Below are 21,579 nucleotides of genomic sequence, written 5' to 3'. Positions count from 1 at the left end.
TCCCAGGAATAATCTCCCGAAGCCCAGCCATAATGTTATGTCTAATCAAAAACACCTCTCTCCCTGCTCTGTTGTCCCCTTTCTATCCTTGCTAAAGCATCTATACCCTGGAACATTAAGCTGGTAGCCCTATCCATCCCTGAGTGATGCCTCTGTAATTGCTGTAATATTGCTGCCATGTTCAAAACCATACCCTGAGCCCACCTGCCTGATCTGCCAGGTCTCTTGCAATGAAATAAATGCAGCGCAACTGGTCCGTCGCACCTCATTCTGTGACTTGCTCTTGCCTGCCTTGACAGTCTAACCGGTGAACAGTACCAGCGTCAGGCTCACCTCTTTGCTCACTATCTCTTTAGGATTACCCCGACTCCCTCACTGCATTAATGCCTCCCGAGTGACACGAGCAAATCTCCCTGCTCGTCAGGACCCCATGCTTTCCCCTTCCTATGCCATTGGTACCAATGTATAATGTCCTCCCACTGGTTATTTTCCCTTTTGAGAATATTCTTCTCCCTCTGTGAGACATCCTTGACACTGGCACCAGGGCAGCACCACCCATTCTGATGTCTCACTGTCAGCTGCAGAAACGGCAGTCTGTGCCTCTGACTAGAGAGTCCCCTATCACCATCGATCGTGTGGAACTGGATATATCTCACATTATGTTCCAAGCCAGTCTCAGTACCAGTAACTTGGCTGTCATTGCTACATTCCCCTGAAAGTCTATTACCACCTACATTTTCCAAAACAGTATACTTGTCTGAGAGAGGGACAGCCACAGGACCTCCTGTGGCAGTACCGACCTACCCCTCCTAGCTTTCCTGGAGGTAACCCATCTACCTGACTGTATCTGCAATATCCTGCAATCCGGACACTGCGACCTATCACACCCCCGGCTCCTGTCAATTCCTCACTGCCTTTAATCACTCCTCCATCAATCCATGCGTTCCAACAGGATTTGCAATCACACTTGCTGCAGACAATCATCAGGATCATTGAAACTCTCCCTAATCTCTCACATCCGACAGGAACAGCACGCCACTCTACAACAGGCCATCTCTCCGCCTTAACAATCTACAGACCAAAACAAAGGCACAGTCTTACTGCTCGAAAAATACTGCCCGTGAATAACTTAATGCTTACGTTTCATATCTTAAACATTTAATCAATAGACCCTAAGACATTAAAAAGAAATCCTCACCTGACTCACGATTGTAGATTCAATAAAATAAAATCAACTAAGATTGATATTTGAAGAGACTGAAACTCACTGAGCTGATCCCCGGCTCTGAGTGCATCCAAGGGTGAGGTCTCTCTGAGGGCAGCTGTGAAATGTCACTGTTTCTCTTCTCTGCCCACTCCATTTCCAGAGAGGTTTTTAACTTCACAGCAAGTCAGCTCAGAGAGGTCACTGCTTGGTTTTATTCACTGGGGGTTGCCATTGCTGCCCAGACCAGTATTTATTTGCCATCTTTACTTGTCTTGGAGAAAGTGGTGGTTAACCGCCTCCCTGAAATGCTGCAGTCCATGTACACCACAGTGATGTTTGGACAACAATCCCCCTCTGGCTCCACAACCCTCCCTGTCTCTGTAATCCCCCTCCGGCTTCAGAAATTACATGTCCGTGGGTTAAGATTTTTATTTAGATTCATTTTTGTTTAATAAACTGGCCCAAAAAAGTGAAATATTTCACCCCCAAACAAATTTCTGTTGATTGACCTTTTGGAGAGGCTGACACATGGACGTTGCAGTATTTTATCTCAAATTGTACACGTAGAATGATGGAACTTTCTTTTAAACATTGCTAAAAAGGGAGGCAATGGCTTCATGGTATTCCTGCCAGATGAGTGATAAGTACAGTGTTCTGAGGATTCGGGTTAGAATCACAACATGGCTGATGGCAGCATCGGAATTCAATACAATCTAGAATGGAAAGGCGAATGATGACCATGAAACTATTGTTGATTGTTAGAAAACCCATCTGGTTCACTAATGTCCTGTAGGGAAGGAAACTGTCATCGTCACCTGGTCTGGCCTACATGCGACTCCAGACCCACAGCACTGTGGTTAACTCTCAACTGCCCTCAGGAAAAGTACTTTGAAAACTGTTAACAAGTACTCCGCAGCTATCACTTAAATACTGGCTGTTCCCATTGGGACCGTGAATTTCTGAACGGCCTGAACTAAAACGGAGTTTCAGCTTCACCTTCTCCCTGTCTCACATCAGTCTGTTTACACCCAACTCCAAAACACACTCATTGAGCCAAGCAGCCCTCACAGTGCAGCCCTGTTATTTTCATTGTCTGCTCATACCTACACTGCCCTCAGCCTCCTGTACTGTTCCAATGCATCTCAATGGGACCTCAGGGACAGCACCTCATCTTTCAATTCAGCCCTTTGTAACCCCAGAGTCAACATGGACCTCAGCAGTTTCTGAATGAACAGACAGTTGTCAGAAGCTGAAATATTCCACCTGAAAAAGTACTGAAATTTGAGTCCAAAAGGACTTTTACTGGGAAGTTTGCAGGTAACTGAAAATATGAAGTTTCCAGGTTAACATCATGAAGTGTGTTATCGGGTCTAAATCTGAGAGTTCTTACAAAGAGACGAGGTGTAATCTGGATAACTCTGTGCTCCCTCGCAGGCCAATATCTCCTTCCTCTGCTGCAGGGCCCATAACACAGGACATACCCAAAGGGTGAACGAAAATGAATTTATACATCTTTCTGCTTGACAAAAATATTGGAGATATTTTCGCACAAACAGATCAGACAAAACCTTCTCCTTCCACAGTTAAATGCCAATGATATTCAGATCCTGATGACTCATTGACTGTAAAAACTTGCTTTTGAGATCCCAATCCCAATTATTCTGATTTAATATCCTATGAAATGAATTCACAAAACAAAACTCTCAGTCAGTGCAAGAAGAATATAAAGACATACTTTTCTCTTGGTATGTGCTTGATGTGTAAATGCTCTCTTCAAATCGCACCCCCTATCCTAGGAAGGGGACATGCACATGCACCTCACCTGTACCTTGCCCCCAATAAAGATGGTGGCCATATCCCAGGGCCTATCACCGGCTAAGGGCCGCAGCCATTTTCCCATCTGCTGCAAACGCGGGACTAAGAGTTTCTAATTCAGACTTACGAACCGCACAGAGTGTAATTAAAACTTCCCAGTCTAAAGTGACTCATTAACTCTCGTCTCCAATGCCACTCTTCCCTTCCCTGTTGGCATCTCCCACATTCACCTACGGCCGAGTCACGTGGCACTGCACAGGCAGAGTTACTGGTGACGTGTCATTCCTTTGGCTACGCCCCCATTCACTCCCATTGTTTGGATGACCAGCTGGTTACACTTGGCCTACCAGTCCCACCACCATTTCCTGTTTGTCCGAACCTTCCACCTATCAGCTGGACCCCATTGTGAGGTTACTGGTGGGATCCTCTCCCTGTCTGAATTAAACCTGGAAGGTGCATGGATGGAGTCAATCAGGAACAACAAGAAGAAGGTGCTGGGAAAGCTCAGCAGGTCTGGCAGCATCTGGGAACAGAAATCTGTCCAGTGGCCCTTCCTCAGATCGGATGGGAGCTGGGAAAATTTGAATCTTGACAGCATGGAAACAGTCTATTCGGCCCAAAACGTCCACAGCGTCCCTCCGAAGAGTATCCCACCCAAACCTATTCCCCTACCCGACTTCTATATATTTCTCCTGACTAATGCACCTAACCTACGCATCCCTGAATATTATGGGAAATTTAGCTTGACCAATTCAACTAACCTGCAGATATTTGTATTGCAGGAGATAGGGTTTAAAGTGTAAATAACAGGCAGGGACAGAACCCAAAAAGAGACTGGAACATTTGGAAAGAAAAAGGAGTGGATCAAGATCTGGCTGGGAGTGTGCATAGCTGTTAAAGGAGGGGACAGGAACCTGTGTCTGGAAGCATCTCAGTGGAGGTGGCAAAAATGACGACTGATGATCTACGTTCTGCTGCAAAATTAGACCCCGAACTTCCAGCTGCCTGCCACTTTAACACACGAGCCTGTTCCCTGGCTAACATCTGTCTCATGCTTACTGCATTGTTCCAGTGAAGTCAGAACATACCAATTGGCCCCGTATTTCAAGGACTGCAATTTCCCCTCCCATGTGGTCAATACCATCTAATGTATCTACTCCACTTCCTGCACCTCTGCCTTTGAAACCCACACCTCCAACTGCAACAAGGATAGACCACCCCCCACAAAGTCCTTACCTTCCACCCAGATACAACACATCATTAGCCTTAGAATTAGAGGGGGTAAATTCAGAACAGAAATGCGGAGACATTTCTTCAGCAATAGAGTGGTGGGCCTGTGGAATTCATTGCCGCAGAGTGCAGTGGAGGCCGGGATGCTAAATGACTTCAATGCAGAGATTGATAGATTCTTGTTGTCTCGGGGAATTAAGGGCTACGGGGAGAATGCAGGTAAGTGGAGTTGAAGTGCCCACCAGCCATGATTGAATGGCGGAGTGGACTCGATGGTCTGAATGGCCTTACTTCCACTCCTATGTCTTATGGTCTTATGGTCTTATCATCCTCTGCCATTTCCACCATCTACAATCAGACCGCACCACCAGGTTCTTAAGGGGTTTGACAGAATAAATACTGATGAGTCTGAGGGTAAACACTGAGAGGGGAGTCTGAAACCAGATTCTGAGCCAGTCACAGAATCAAGGGTTCTGCTTTGGATTTGACAAGTTTAAGGCAACACAGAGACGGGTAAGGGGTTTCAGTAGCAATGGAGCTAGGGTGAAGAGGAGATAAGTAACGGTTTGGAGATTGGAATTCCTGGTATTTGGGATTGTGCAGATGTCTAATCAGAAGGTCAGCTTCGCGTCAGATATAACAGAAATATTGTGAAGAGTCTAGTTCTGCTGCATAGTTCCCAGTGAGAGGGAGAGACTCAGCAGTTAGGGAAAGGAAGTTGTAAGGCAACGGGTTTAACCATTACAATGTTTCATTGGAGGAAACTGCAGCTAATCGAGTAGTGGGAATGTGGTAAGCAGTTTGATAACTGAGTAAGAGTGGAGTAATGGAGAGGGATGATGGGGAGTGAGAGCTGGGCATCGTCAGTGTACATGTGAAACCCAACATGGTACTTTTGCACAATGTCACCTCCTGGCAGTATGTAGGTGAGATACAGGAGGGGTCAAGGATAGATCCATGAGGGACACCAAATGCAAGGAATTCAGAAAGGAAAGGGAGAGTGGAGATGGAGCAGGATTTTCCAACAACCGTGAGGTCAAATGTCAGTTTTTCACAGAATGGGAGAGAAGGACATAACCAGAAAAGACAGAACATGGAAAAATGTCTGTGAATCGGTGAGGAGGACTGATGAGGAGGAGGAGAAAAGAGAGTTGGAAACTCTATGGTTTATTGAGATTAGGGTAAAGGGTCAAGATGAGCTCTGATAAGGCCTGACATGAGATGAGATTGAAGAAAGATGTAGGTTTGGACAAAAACCGGGAACACCACGTGAGGCAGTTTGACTCAGTGGGTTAGTGGGAGGGACGGAACCAGCAGATCGGATGATCACAGTCCAGTGCCAGAGAAACTCCATGTGCAACAAACTCTTACTGTTGGAGAGAAGGTTGGAGGAGACAGGATGATGGACAGTGATTCACAAAGAAACAAAACCTGGGTAAGTGATATTTAAAGTGAATGAACAAACCTAAAGTATTTAAATTTTATCCAAAATATTAAAACAAACGACTGAAGTCCTGGTTCGAATCCCATCTTGGCAGATGGTGGAATTTGAATTCAAGAAAAAATAGCTGGAATTAGAAATCTCCTGATCTCCATGGAACCATTGTCAATGGCGGAAAAACCCTGCCAACCTGACAGTGGCCCAGCCAGCTACTCACTGTATTAATAACTGCAAAGTCTCAACAAAGGAATGAAACTGGATGGACCGCTCGGCATCTAAGAAGGCACCATTTAATACAACCACAGAATCAGCCCTCTCGATGGTGCAACATCCTCCTCACTAACATCTGGATTTTGGTGCCAAAATGTGCAGAGCTGTCTCACAGACCAATGAAGGAACAGCCTGACATACTCATACACATGAAATCAACCCTTACAGACAATGACCAGACACCACCATCACCATCCCAAGATATTGAGATTGTGGTGATGGAAAAGCGCAACAGGTCAAGCAGCATCCGAGAAGAAGGAGAATCGATGTTTCGGGCCTAAGCCCTTCATCAGCCTGACCTGCTGTGCTTTTCAAGTACCAGACTCTTGACTCTGATATCCAGCATCTGCAGTCTTCACTTTCTCCTGAAATCTCTGGATATGTCCTGCCCCACCAGCAGGACAGACCGGGCAGTGGTCGAGGCACAGACAGGGAGGATTTGCCCTGGGAGTACTCAGCATTGACTCCGGACACCATGAAATCTCATGGCTCCTGCTGATTACCACACACTGTCCTCCCTTGGCTGATGGATCAGTTGTCCTTCATGTTGAACAACATTTGAAGGAAGCACTGAGAAAGTAAAATGGTGTCAAACGTACTCTGGGTTAAGGATTTCGATGTCCACAATCGAGACTAACTCTTCAACAGAATTACTGACTGAGCTGGCCAGGTCCTGAAGGACATAGCTGCTCAACTGAGTCTGCAGCGGGTGGTGAGGGAACCAAGCGGGAAAAACATACTTGATCTCATTGTTATGAATTGACCAGCTTCAGATACATCTGGCCATGACAGTATCGGTAAGAGCGATCATCACACATTCCTTTTGGAGACACAAGTCTTGGCTTAAAGTTGAGAAAAACCTCCGTTGTGTTGAGTGACATATCACCATTCTAAATGGGACAGACTTTGAAGAGATGTAGGATCTCAAACTGGGTATCTCTGAGGCACTGTTGGACATCAGCAGCAGCAGAACTGTACTCCAGTACAAACAGTAATCTCATGGGTTTGTAAATCCTGCTCTCACCCATCACAATGGACAGGAAAGGAGGGCATGCCAAGCGCAGCACCAGGAATACCTAAAAATGAAGTGCCAACTTGGTGAAGCTACCAAACAGGTCCATCTGCATTTCAAACAGCATCAGCAGCAAGCAACAGAGCTAAACGATCCCACACCCAATGGAACAGATCTGCCACACCCAGTTGTGAACGGTGATGGACAATTAAACAACTCACTGGAGGAAACATCACAGATATCCCCACCTTTACTGATGGAGGGGCCTCACACATCCATGCACCAGATAAGATGATAGCATTTGCAGCAATCTTCAGCCAGAAGTGCAAAGTGGGATGATCCATCTTAACCAGTGGTTTCTAACATCACAGATGTGAGTTTTAAGCCAGTTCGGGTGAGTTTGAATAACATCAAGAAATGGTTAAGAAGCGCAAAGGCTACGGGCCCTGCCAACATTCTGGCAATAACACTGATAGCTTGTGCTCCAGAACTTGCCACCCACCAAGTCACATACCGCTCCAGCACTGGCATCTACCGACAATGTGGAACATTGCCCAGGGATGTATAATACAAAAACACAGGGCAATCCAACCCAGCCAATTTCCCTCTATCATTCCACACTCGATCAGCAGTAAAGTGATGGAAAATGTCATCAACAGGGCTACCAAGCAGCAGCCGCTCAGCAACAGCCAGCTGAGTGACACTCATTTTAGGTTCCACCGGAGCAACTTAGCTCCTGATTGTGTTACCGCCCTGATTCACAACCTGACAACTAACTGAATCCCAGAAGTGAGGTGAGGGTGACAGCCCAGTCCCACTCCAAGACCACAAATTCTAGTTGATTCCACCCTTGTCTCAGCTTATACACTTTCATCCATCTTGTGTTATCTCCAGACATTATTATCCAAACATACTCCAGGCCAGTTTCCCTCATTCAACCTCCCTGTAATCTCAAGAAAAACTAAATCTCTGCTGCCCAAGTACTCCCTCGTACCAAAACCTGTTGATCCATCAAAAGGCTCCTAATCATAATCAACAACATACAGCCACAGAGATGTACAGCATGGAAACAGACCTTTGAATCCAACCTGTCCATGGTGACCAGATATCCCAACCCAATCTAGTCTCACCAGCCAGCATCCAGCCCACATCCATCAATTTAAAATTCTCACCCTTGATTTAATTCCTGATTGTGATCATCCCTAGCTCACTGCATCACGCAACCTTTCAGACCTCGACAACCCATTCTGTTCGAGACTCCCAATGACCTTTAATTCATTACTTCACCGATGTGGCTGCTTTTACAGTTGACAAAGCAACAAGGTCTGAAATTCGCAACCAAAGCCTCTCAGGTCTACTTTCCTCCTTTAAGACATTCCTCAAAACCTGCTTATTTGGCAATACATTTGGTCACCTGACCTAATATCACCATCTCTGGCCTTATGTTTAAAATTCTCAATAATATTTTTTGTGGAATTATAAGCATGACAATAAAAATACAAACTGTTGTTGATCTGGACATTATCTTCAGATCTTTACTGCTGCTGAATGAATACTCTGTAATGTCCCTTAACCAACCACATTGTGGGAGCACCTTCACCACACAAACTGCAGCTGTACAAGAAAGTCAAACATCAACCTCTCCACAGGCAACAGGGCTTTGGCATTAATCACTGAGATCTGTGGAGGGAGAAACACAGTTGATGTTTCAAGGAGTGCAAAACGGATTACAGGGAATGAAAATGGTGCAGAATGAGATAGTCAGAAATGGAAGGAAGATACATTTGCTTATTGGAAAAAGGAATTCTTGACTGTTAAAGAGTTTCCAGAAAATATTGATAAGCAGCACATGGTCAGGGGCTGGGCGGCAGTGAAAAATTAACTTACAAAAATGTCTGTAAAAATAATAGTAAAATACCAAATAGCCAAAAATACTCCCATTGTTCGAGATTGAGGAAGCTAGATATTGACAAAGAGGACATGAGGGATCCCAGAGATGAAGCAGAGGAGTATGAGCTGTTATGATCCCACAGTCACAGAGATGTATGTTGTGGTTCTATTTGCCGAGCTGGGAATTTGGTTTGCAACCATTTTGTCCTCTGTCTATGTGACATCCTCAGTGCTTGGGAGCCTCCTGTGAAGCGCTTCTGTGATGTTTCCTCCGCATTTATAGTGGTTTGCCTCTGCCGCTTACGGTTGTCAGTTCCAGCTGTCCGCTGCAGTGGCCGGTATATTGGGTCCAGGTAGATGTATTTATTGATAGAATCTGTGGATGAGTGCCATGCCTCTAGGAATTCCCTGGCTGTTCTCTGTTTGGCTTGTCCTATAATAGTAGTGTTGTCCCAGTCGAATTCATGTTGCTTGTCATCTGCTTGTATGGCTACTAAGGATAGCTGGTCGTGTCGTTTCGTGGCTAGTTGGTGTTCATGGATGCGGATCGTTAGCTGTCTTCCTGTTTGTCCTATGTAGTGTTTTGTGCAGTCCTTGCATGGGATTTTGTACACTATATTGGTTTTGCTCATGCTGTGTATCGGGTCGTTCGTTCTGGTGAATTGTTGTCTGAGAGTGGCTGTTGGTTTGTGTGCTGTTCTGAGTCCAGTGGTTGCAGTAGTCTGGCTATCAGCTCGGAAATGCTCTTGATGTACGATAGTGTGGCTAGTCCTTTGGGTTGTGGCATGTACTCGTTCCCTTAGGCATCTGTTGATGAAATTGTGCGGGTATCCATTGTGGTGAATAAATTGCATAAGTGTTATTCTTCCTCTTTTTGCAGTTCTGGTGTGCTGCAGTGTGTTGTGGCCCTTTTGAACAGTGTCTTGATGCAAATTCTTTTGTGCGTGTTGGGGTGGTTGCTTTCGTAGTTCAGAACGTGGTCTGTGTGTGTGGCTTTCCTGTAAACCTTTGTCCTGAATTCAGTTTCTGTACAGAAACTGAAACACCTGATCAGCGGATCCAGACAATCTATACAAGCAACACAGGAATTCTTGGACAGCATCAGAAATATACACATAGACAAGGAAGAAACTATGGTGTCATTCGATGTAAAAGCACTGTACACCTCTATCGACAAAACCCTAGCCAAAGAAACAATAGCCAACCTGCTGGACATACAGAACAGACAACACGACGTTGAACCTATCAACAAAGACGGCATACTCAAACTACTGGACTTGTGCCTCACAACACGCTTCACATTCAACAACCAAATATATGAACAAATCAACGGGACACCCATAGGCTCACCGATCTCTGGACTCATAGCAGAAGCAGTAATGCAAAGGTTAGAACAAATAGTCTTACCGCAAATTCAACCCAAACTCTGGGTCAGATATGTGGATGACACCTTTGTAATCATTAAAAACACAGAAATATAGAACACACACCGGATCATCAACGTTACACTCACAGGAATCCGATTCACTAGAGAGGAAGAAAAGGACAACCATCTCCCATTCCTAGACGTGATGGTGCAGAGACCGAACGGAAAATTCAGCACAACGGTATACAGGAAAGCCACACACACAGACTAAGTCCTGAACTATGAAAGCAACCACCCCAACACACACAAATGAAGTTGCATCAAGACACTGTTCAAAAGGGCCACAATACACTGCAGTACACCAGAACTGCAAACAGAGGAAAAAGAACACCTGTACAATGTATTCAGCAAAAACGGATACCCGCGCAATTTCATCAACAGATGCCGAAGGAAAAGACAACGGAACGAGGACATGCCGCGACCCAAAGGACTAGCCACACTACCATACATCAGGAGCATTTCCGAACTGACAACCAGACTACTGCGACCACTGGGACTCATAACAGCCCACAAACCAACAGCCACTTTCAGACAACAATTCACCACAACTAAGTACCCAATACCCAGCATGAGCAAAACCAATGTAGCGTACAAAATCCCATGCAAGGACTGCACAAAACACTACATGGAACAAACAGGAAGACAGCTTACGATCCGCATCCATGAACACCAACTAGCCACGAAATGACACGACCAGCTATACTTAGTAGCCACACACGCAGATGACAAGCAACATGAATTCGACTGGGACAACACTACTATTATAGGACAAGCCAAACAGAGAACAGCCAGGGAATTACTAGAGGCATGTCACTCATCCACAGATTCAATCAATAAACACATTGGTTTGAACCCAATATACCGACCACTGCAACGGACAGCTGGAACTGACAACCGGAAGCGGCAGATTCGAACCACTACAAATGCCGGAGAAAAGATCACAGAAGCGCTTCACAGGAGGCTCCCAAGCACTGAGGATGCCACCTAGACCGGGGACGAAACGTCTGCAACACAAATTCCCAGCTCGGCGAAAAGAACCACAACAACGAGCAACCGAGCTCCAAATCTTCTCACAAACCTTTCACAGTCCTCTGCACACATTGTCCTGCTACTCATCTTATGGGGACATGTGGTCCCCAACTCCAAATCATCTGTATCAATTCTAAATAATCGCAGTCCCAACACTGATCCCTGAGGCACACTATTTGTCATGGATTGCCAGCCAGAATAATACGTATTTATCCTCACACTTTGTTTCCTGTTAGTCAACCAATCTCCTATCCATGCTAATGATCTACCCCTAATGCCATGCACCCTTATATTATGCAACAGCCTCTTGCCCAGCACCTTGTTGAAGGTCTTTTGGAAATCCAGGTACACATTATCCACTGGATTCCCGTTGTATAACTTTGATCGAAATGTTTTCATACAATTCCAAAAGATTTGTTAAGCATGACCTGCCCTTCATGAACCCTGTGTCTGTCCAGTGGGACAATTTCTATCGAGTCCCTGCTATTTCTTCCTTGATAATAGACCCAAGCATTTTTCCCACTACAGAGAAAAAGCTAACTGGGGTATAATTCCCCATTTTTTGTCCACCTCCTTTTTGAAATAGTGGTGGCACTTTTGCTGCTTTCCAATCTGCTGGGACTGCCACAATGTCCAGTGAAGTTTGGAAAATTACTGTCAGTGCATTTGCTATTTCTCCTGGCATCTCTTTTAGTCATGGCCCTGGGATATATTCTGTCAGGGCCAGGAGAATTTTCTGTTATTAGCTCAATTACCTCCAACAGTCCAAAACTCGCTGTTCCGTAATTATGCTAGTTTACAAATTCTCACCTACCTTGGTCTCTTTGTTAATTACTGGCAAGATATTCGTATCCTCCACTGTGATATCCCATAACGAAATTCTTCTTCTCATTTTCCAAAGGACTGAAATTTACTTTAGCCACTCTTTTCTCATTATGTGTGTTTATATAAACCTTTGCTCTCTGTCCTTATAGTCTGTGCTAGTTTATTTTTCTCATATTCTATCCTACATTTCTTTGTAGCTCTTCTCTGGCTTTCTGCTGACCTTTAAAGTTTTCCCAGTTCAAGTTTCATGCTGGTTTTGGCCACTTTGTATGCCTTTCAATTTGATCACTTTCCTTAGATACCCATCGCACAGAACGCCTTTTCTTACAGTCCTTCCCTTTCACTGGAATATACCTTTGCTGAGGACTTTGTAAAGTGGCTCTGAAAATCTTTTACTGCTCATCAACTGCCCCACCATAAAATCTTTGTTTCCAGTCTATATTATCCAGGTTCTCCCTTATTCTATTGTAGTTCCCCATATCCAAGCACAGGACCCAGATATTAGATTTTATCTTCACACTCTCCATATGTATTAAATTCAACCATACAGTGATCACTTCTTCTGAGAAGATCCCTAACTCTGAGATCACTAATTATTCCTGTCTCATTGTACAGGGCCAGTTCTTGGATAGCTCGCTCCCTTGTAGATCCATTTCATACTGTTCAAGTAAAATATCACAGACACACTTAATGAACTCCTCAAAGCTGCCCTGACTGAGCTGCTTTGATCAATCTACATGTAGATTAAAATCACCCATGATAATAACCATACCATTTTTACAGGCATTAGTCATTTCTTTCTTTATTGCCCATTCCAATGTGAATGTTATTATTTGCTGACCTATACTCTGCGCCTATGAGTGACTTTCTTGTTAGAATTTTGAATGCATCATTCCTGTTTCTCCTAATGTACGGCAAAACAACAACTACTTGCATTGCATGGAATCTTTCACAATGGCAAATCTCCTAAGGTGCTTCATGGATGATCAAATCATTGATTAAGGAGAATGATTAAAAAAAATCTTAAAGGAGGATAGAAAAGATTAGGGATGCAATTTGACAGACTTCTGCCCTTGACAGCTCCAATTGTGGAGTGATGCAGGTGGGGTGATTTGGAAAGGGAACATGCAAAGGGGAAACGGAGGAGTGCAGGCATTGTATAAGGTCTTAAGGACAGAGGAGCTTCCAGACTGAGTCTGTCTGTCATAGAGAGTATGGCTGCCTCATGGAGTTTGAAGCACTGCAATGGGTCCATGCAAGTCATGTCAGTCAAGGATAGTTTAATGGTGGCTGAGAGTACTTTTGATGAGGACTCTATTACTGAGGTAGTGTGGGCTGAGGTTAGAAACAGGAGAGGAGTGGTCACACTGCTTGGAGTTTTTTTATAGGCCTCCACAGAGTTCCAGGGAAGTGGAAGAGAGGATTAGCAAAATTATTCTGGGTAAGAGCAAAAGTACCAGGGTGGTCATTATGGGGGATTTTAGCTTCCCCAACATTGACTGGGAATGCTATAACTCTCGTACGTTGGATGATTCCGTTTTTGTCCAGTGTGTACAGGAGAGTTTCCTAACAAAGTATGTCGAAGGACAACAAGAGGGGAGGCCACATTAGATCTGGTGTTTGGTAATGAACCAGACCAGGTGTTTGATTTAGTTTTAGGTGAGCACTTTGGAGAGAATGACCATAATTCAGATACGTTTAGTTTAGCAATGGAAAGGGACAGGTACATGCCACAGGGCAAGAGTTATCAATGGGGCAAGGATAATTATAATGCGATTAGGCAGGAATTAGGATGCATAGAATAGGGTAGCAAAATGCAAGGGGTGCAGACAATGAAAATTTGGAGCTGGTTTAAGGAAGAGATATTGCATGTCCTTGATAGGTATGTCCATGTCAGGCAGGGAAGAAGTGATAAGGTAAGGGAACCATGGTTTACTACAGAAATTGCATTGCTTGTTAAGAAGAAGAAGGAGGCTTATGTGTTGATGAGCCAAGATGGTTCCGATGACGAGATGGAGAGTTACAGATCAGATAGGAAGGATTTAAAGAGAGAGTTAAGAAGAGCAAAGAGAAGACACGAGCAGTCTTTAGCAAATAGAATAAAGGAGAACCCTAAGGTTTTCTATAGGTCTGTGAGGAATAAAATGATGATTAGGATAGGAATATGTCCAATCACAGACAAAACTGGGAAGTTGAGTGTGTACCCTGTGGAGATCGGAGAGGTGCGAAGGAACATTGCTCATCGGTTTTCACTCAGGGAAAGGAGAATATTGTAGAGGAGAAGAATGTGGTACGAGATATTAGACTAGAAAGGATCGAGATTAGTTAGAAGCAGGTGTTATGAATTCTAGAAAGAGTGAAAGTAGACAAGTCCACTGGGTCAGATGGGATTTATTAGAGAATTCTCTGGGAAGCTAGGGAGGAGATAGCACAGCATTTGGCTTTCATATTTGAGTCATCATTGTGTACAGGTTTGCTATCAGAGAACTGGAGAATTCCAAATGTTGTGCCTTTGTTCAAGAAGGGCAGTAGAGATGACCCAGGTAATTATACACCTCTGAGCTCAGAGTAGTATTTTCAAAGAGAGAGAGATGGGTACTGGTACACAGTTGCTGGAATGTGGTTTCACAGGTAGACAGGGAAGAAGGCATTTGGATCCATTTACCTTCATTAGTCAGAGCTTGAGAGACTGAGTTGGGACACCATGTTGTGGCTGCACAGGATATTGGTGAGACCATTTGTAAACATTTAATGATGACCATACAAGCATTGTTGATCATCCGGGAAATCTTATCTGGTCCACTTATATCCTGAAGGGAAGGACATCTGACATTCTAACTCGGTTTAGCTGAGATGTGTTTCCAAACCCACAGCAACATGGCTGACTCTGAGCTGCCCTCTTGCAATTAGCAGTGGGTAATGAAAGCTGGTCCAGCCTGTGACACCCACATCCCATGAATGCATCAGTAAAAGGACATGTTTCCCTCCCTACTTCACATCTGACACCAGCGTGGAGTTGATCTTTATCCTGCAGATTGGGAATGTTTGTGTGTGTGAGGTGGTATGAGTGGTCAGTACTGTGTATGTGCATTGGCATCTCTTCCTCAAGCAGAAGAACTCTCACTTATTGCTGTATCTTTCTCCAGTCCCTAAAACATTCCTTATGTTTGTAACTGCCTTTCGGCCCAAATATGCTCCTGTTCCTCCAGTTGCTGTCAATATCGCACCTCCTTTATCCCCTCCTGCCCTGTGAATATCTGGTCAAAACCCATTGACACTTTCTATCTCGATAAACTGGTTTGAGTCCCACAACTTGCTCTGTATTTGTAATTCTTTCCCTGTCCTCTCACCCTCCACATCTCTTGAACCGACTCCAGCACATATTGCCCTCCCTCACTCTGTGAACTCCTCCTGCCACAACAATCAATATCAGCTTTTTATTGTCGCTGAGGCCCTTATCACACTTCATGTATCTGTCAGCACATCCAGTACGTTCAAGTCTCGCTTATTATCTCATTGAAGACCAGCAATGTTTCCGCTTCCTACAACACTCCTATTACTGGGATAGCCCTTGCTCTTCCTTTAACACCTGCTTCAACATTTTGATCGCTCTTTTGTCAGTTTCTAAGACGCTCTGCCTTGAGAATTGTTAGCTTTTATTGGCAGTCTTCGAAGCCTGCTTTATTCTAACATGATCCTTAAAGACCCGAGGCATGTCGCTGATTGGTATTTCTTGCTGAACTTTTGTCTGTGCCAAGGGAGTGCCCTTTTGTTGAGTATTTTCTTGCTGTTAATTTAGAGGCATACATTTCAGTCTGTTTACCCTGTTAACCTTGGGCAGTTCTCCCCTCATACCCATGTAGTTTGCTTTGTTTTAATTTCAGACTGTTGGGTGTACTTGGAGTGGTCACTGTTGAACTTCATTATCTATTTGGATTCCAACTTATCACCCAAGTCCCCCAGGCCCCCTCCCACTGCTGGCCAAGGACGGAGTCACTCTGATCAAAGACAAAGAAACCATTAAACAATGCATGGAGAGCACTTCAAAGACTTCCTCAACCAGGGCTCTGTCATCAATCTGAGTGTCTTTGACCCTATGCCACAGCACGCTACACACCACGGGCTCAGCAATGCCCAGCCCCACACGAAATAGAGAAGGCTGTCCGCCAGCTCAAGAACAATAAGGCTGCTGGAGCAGACGGTTTCCCTGCTGAGGTATTGAAATGCGGAGGCACAGAGCTCTTGCAGCTATTCTAGATCCTGAGCCAACATAACTCTCCACTCCAGAGAGACGAGGCAGCACAGGCAAGGGATGAAGACAGGGATTTTCCAGATCTCTGTGGGACTCGGGGCCATTCTCCATGTGTAACCCTCACTGCATCAATCTATTTTCCCATTCTGTATGTTGCTCTGTCTCCTGTAGGCTCTCAGGAAGTTCCTGACTCACTAGACTTCCTAGCTGCTGGGTGTTTCATTGAAGATGGTTGGTCAGCCAGAGAGACAAAGGGTAGGAGACCTGGAGCCTTCAATAAATCCTGCAGTGAGGCAAGATCACTCACAGTGCACAGAGCAGAGAGCAATGAGAGGGCTCCAAATATCAGCTACCAAGACATGACATAGTTACAGTGCTGGAGGGGGAGCACAGTACAGACACACCCCATGCTCAATTATCGCCCCTAATTTAACTTACGTTGCACTGAGACAGCATCTGGAATTCAGAGTTATCAATCCAGGCCTGTGCTTTTTTAGTGAGCATCTGTACAACAGAGGGGAAAGCAGGCCTCCCACAAGAAGGTGGTAATGCTGCATGAGAATTTCTTTTCTGTGTTCCCTCTCCAACACTGTATCTATGGTATGTCTGATGGACCAGTCTGATCAATAATTTGTCAGTCCTACATTAGTTCCCATCCCTGTAACCTCCTCCCTTCCCTATAGTCCCTCCCCATATTTGAACCATACTGAATTCCAGATTACCATCCCTATTGCTGTAACTTGCTTCAGTGTCTACAACATGCCTTACCTCGGTAGTCTCCTCCTCCAGTAACTTAATGCAGAGTCATACAGCATGAAAACAGAACCATCAGTCCGACTATTCCATGCTGACCAGGTTTCCCAAACTGAATGAGACTCATTTGCCTGGGTCTGGCCCATATTCCTTCAAACCTTCTCCTCTCCATGTACCTGCTGAAATGTCTTTTCCATTTTATAATTGTTCTTGTTTTTCCCATGTGCCCCTGGCGTTCCTTTCCATCTATGGACCTTCCTCTGTGGGTAATGTTGCCCCTCAGCTCCCTCTGTGCTATCTCACCTCACGTATATGCCTCTAATTTTGGATTCACCTACCCTTGGCTTATTCACATTCCTTATGGACCGAATGGTTTTATAAACCTTTATAAGATCAACCCGTAGCCTCTTCTGCCCAAGGGAAATATTGAGGACAATGTTACAAAGATCTCCAACTTATGTACTCAATGCTCTGATCCATAAACGTAAGTGTGCCAGATGCCGCTTACCCCACCCTGTCCATCTGTGATACCACTTCCAAGGAATAATGTAACTGCATCCCTTGGACTCTCTCTGTTCGACAACACTATCCAGGGCTCTACCATTAACTGTGATCATTCTCCCTGGTTTGTCTTAACAAGATCCAACACCTGATTTTAAACTCTATCTTTCATTCCTTGATCGACTGGCTCAGTTGTTCAAGATCCCCTTTGATAACCATATTCAAGACAAAATTAGTTTGATCATCTACAAACTTAGGAACAATGACTCCCATATTCTCAACCAAATCGTTTATGTAGATGATGCACATCAGTGGATCCAGCCTCCATCCTTATGGCACACCGCTGGTTACAGGCCTCAAGTCTGAACAACAATCCTCTCCCATCACCCTCTGTCTCCTACTATCAAGCCAATTTTGTGCACAGGCTGCTGGCTCACCCTGATCCCATGTGATCTAACCTTATGAACCAGTATATCATGCTAAATCCTGTCAAAGGCCCTGTTGACGTTAGTGTAGACAATGTATGGTCACCACTTTAACAACAATCAAGTTAGTGAAACCTGACTTTGATTGCACAAAGCCGTGCTGACTATCTTTCATCAATCCTTGTCTTTTGAAATGTGTGTGACTCCAGTCTTGCAGAATCACTTCCACAACTTACCCACCACTGACATCGGGCTAATTGGTCTTTCGTTCCATGGCTTTCCATCACAGTCTTCCTTAAATAATGGAACAAAACTATATTCTTGTCATAGTCGTACAGCATGGGAACTGCCTCTTCAGTTGAAATAAACCATAATCTCAAAGTAAACTCGTCCCAGCTGCCTGTTGCCGGCCCATATACCTCCAAACCTTTCCTATTCATGTACTTATCCAAATGTCTTTTAAACGTTGTAACTGTACCGACATCTTTCACTTCCTCAGGAAGTTCATTCCACAGTCGAGCTACCCTCTGTTTAACATTTTGCCACTTGTATTCTTTTGTTTTGAACATTTCTCTCCTCTAACCTTAAAAATGTGTCCCCTCTTCTTGAGACTCCCCCATCCTGGGAAAAAGGCAACTGCCATTAACTCTATCTATATCTCTCATCTTTTTTCATAAACATCCATAAGGTCATTTTTCATTCTCCAGGTTCCAGTGAAAAAAGACTCAGCCTATTCAGCCATTTTTCAGAACTCAAGCCTTCCCTACCCATCAATATCTTGGTAAATCTCTTCTGAACCCCCTGCAGCAGAATAATATCCTCCCTATAACTGAGCGACTAGAACTAGACAGAGTATTGCAGAACAGGACGCACAAATGTCTTTACAATCTCAACCTGACGTCCCAAATCCTACACTCAATGGACTGAGCAATAGCCAGGCCTTACAAGCACTGTCTTATCCATCCTGTGATGCAAACTTCAAGAATTATGTACCTGGACCCAGAGGTCCCTCTGCTCTAAAACACGAACCGAGGCCCGAACATTAATTGTATAAGCTCTACCCTTGTTTGTTTTACCAAGTGCATTACTTTGTATTTATTCAGATGGAATTCCATCTATAGTTTTTCAGCCCATTCACCCAAATCATCAAGATCTCTTTGTAATTTTAGCAAACCTCCTTCACTGCCCACGATTCCACCCTCCAGTCTTCCACCCCATCACACATGGCTGTCAATGGTACCTTTGCTCTGGGTTCCACAATTTCTTCCCTAGCGTCCCACAATATCCTGTGGTATACTTAATCAGGTCGTGGGGCCTTCCATACCTTTGTGTTTTAAAAACTCCAGCACCACGTCTTCTATAACATGTACTGCTTTCAAGTCAAAGAGAAGTACAGCAAGGAAACAGAGCCTTCAGTCCCCAACTCGTTCAGCCTGACCAGAAGATCTAAGCAGATAATACCATTTTCCAGCATTTGACCCATATACCGCTAAACCCTGACTATTCATATACCCATCCAGACGTTGACAATTGTATCAGTCTCTGTTACTTTCTCCCTCAGCTCGTTCCATACCAGCATCACCGTATGCATGAAAAAGCTGTCCCTTTGGTCCCTTTTAAACATTTCCCTTCTAATCTTAAACCTATGCCCTCTAGTTTTGGACTCCCCAACCCCTGGGAAAAGACCTTGAATGTTTACCCAATCCTCACACCTCACGATTATACCAAACTCTGTACGGTCACCTCTCAGTCTCGGATGCTCCAAGGAAAATAACCTCATCTTATTCAGCAACAATCCTGGCAACAGCGTGTGAATCGTTTCTGAGCCCTTTCAAGTTTCACAACATCCTTCCGACAGCAGGGAGACTGGAATTGCAGTGTACTGCAATTGTGGGCTGAGATAGTTCTCTTGTTCCGTGAGTTTCCCAGTCTTTGTTCACAGTAAGTTCTGGAGTGCAAAATGTTTTTATGGTCTTATCCATATCCTGCAGTTCCACACATCAATAGCCTCATTGATCTTTAAGGGCCCATATTTTGTCCCGAGTTACTCTTTTGCTCTTAATATAATTATACAATTAGTTTTGGATTTTCCTTATCCTTATCTGCTAAAGCTATTTCATATCCCCTTTCTGCATTCCTGATTTCCACCCGAAGTGTATTTCTACAGCCCCTCTGCTCCTCAGGGATTACCTTAATCCAGCTGGCTATATCTGACATGTGGCCCCTTTTCCTTGACCAGACCCTCAATAGACAGCCAGTGTTTCTGATTTCTGTCAGCATTGATCTGCACCCAAAAGGAACATGCTGGTGCTGAACGTTCAATTTATCCCACTTTTACATTATTCTCACTTGCCAGACTTCCCTTTCCCTGCAAATAAACTCCCCAATCATCTTTTGAAAGTACCTGGCTGATACGATCAAGATTGGACAGGCCCCATTTTATAACTTGATCTTTTGGACCAGGCCTATCCTTTTCCGTCGCTAGTTTCAAACTAATAGAATTGTGGTCACTTTAGCAAAATGCTTTTCCACTAACACCACAGTCCCTTTCCCTACCTTGGTTCCCAAGGGGACGTCAGGTTTTGCACCTTTCTGTACTTGGGCGATTTATGTACTGTTTGGGAGTTTTCTGGAACGTAATTACCGAATTTCTCCCTTCCTAACATTGAATAGTGGCAATGCCAATCTAGGTTTGGAAAGTTTAAAAACCCCTACCATAACAGCCTTATTATTATGATTGATATTTGAGACCTCCTGACATATTTGTTCCTCAGTCTGCCACGGATTATTCATGGTCAGTACACTCGTATCAAAATGATGACCCATTCTTATTTCACAGTTCCACTAACACAGTGGGCGATCCCACAGGAATGTCTCACTAAGTATTGCTGTGATGTTTCATGCAATCAAATCCCACCACCACGCGTCATTCCTTTCTCGCTACCCCTTCGATGCTTCCTGTGGTCTCTCTACCTTGAAACGATGATTTGCTAGTCCTACCCCTCCCTCAACTGTGTTTCTGTAATAACGATAATCTCCCAGTACCATGTTTCCATCCATCCCCTGAGTTCATCTTCCTTAGCTGTCAGGCCCCTCGCATTAAAATAAATGCAGTTTAATCATCAGGTGTTCCCTATTCCCTGATATGTTCTTGCCTGCCTTTTCTGTTGAAATTGCTCTCTTTAACTTGTGTTCCAGACTCAATCTTTCGCTTATCATTCCTCCCACAGGGTATTACCTCACTTTGATCACTACTAACTCTGCTCAGATTATCATATGCTTGACATCGGACTGGAGACGGATACAATCCCCCTCACTGTGGACAATATCCTCACCTTTCATGTCATCTGCAAACCTACTAATGATTTCTTCTACTTTCGCATCCGAGTTGTTAATCTACACAATATCCAGCAATGGCTCCTCCACAGGTTCCTGTGGTATACCCATTGGTGAAAGAATTTCAAAAACTAACAAATCCATCCACCAATTGTGGATCTAATTTA

Source organism: Chiloscyllium punctatum, chromosome 31, assembly GCF_047496795.1.
Source record: "Chiloscyllium punctatum isolate Juve2018m chromosome 31, sChiPun1.3, whole genome shotgun sequence".
NCBI lineage: Eukaryota > Metazoa > Chordata > Chondrichthyes > Orectolobiformes > Hemiscylliidae > Chiloscyllium > Chiloscyllium punctatum.
The sequence above is the reverse complement of the archived record's forward strand: the minus strand, read 5'-3'. Positions refer to the sequence as shown.